Genomic DNA, 495 nt, shown 5'->3' with positions numbered 1-495 from the left:
TCTCAACGGCGTTGGAAAGTAGACATCCAGGGCTTTCCAGCAATATATAATAGTTCATACTTTATTCGAATAATGACGACGTAACTTGGCGTTGAATGCCAAGTACATGCTGCTGTCTGGAGTTAAACGCCAGAAACACGTCATGATCCGGAGTTGAACGCCCAAAACACGTTATAACTTGGAGTTCAACTCCAAGAAAAGCCTTAGCTCGTGGATAGATCAAGCTCAGCCCAAGCATACACCAAGTGGGCCCCGGAAGTGGATTTATGCATCAATTACTTACTCATGTAAACCCTAGGAGCTAGTTTATTATAAATAGAACATTTATCTATTGTATTAGACATCTTTTGACAGTATAATCTCTTGAATATTCGGTCACTTGATCATGGAGAGGGCTGGCCATTCGGCCATGCATGAACCTCTTTCACTTATGTATTTCCAACGGTGGAGTTTCTGCACACCATAGATTAAGGGTGTGGAGCTCTGCTGTACCTC

Source organism: Arachis duranensis, chromosome 10 (genome assembly GCF_000817695.3).
Source record: "Arachis duranensis cultivar V14167 chromosome 10, aradu.V14167.gnm2.J7QH, whole genome shotgun sequence".
NCBI lineage: Eukaryota > Viridiplantae > Streptophyta > Magnoliopsida > Fabales > Fabaceae > Arachis > Arachis duranensis.
Note: the sequence above shows the minus strand (reverse complement) of the source record.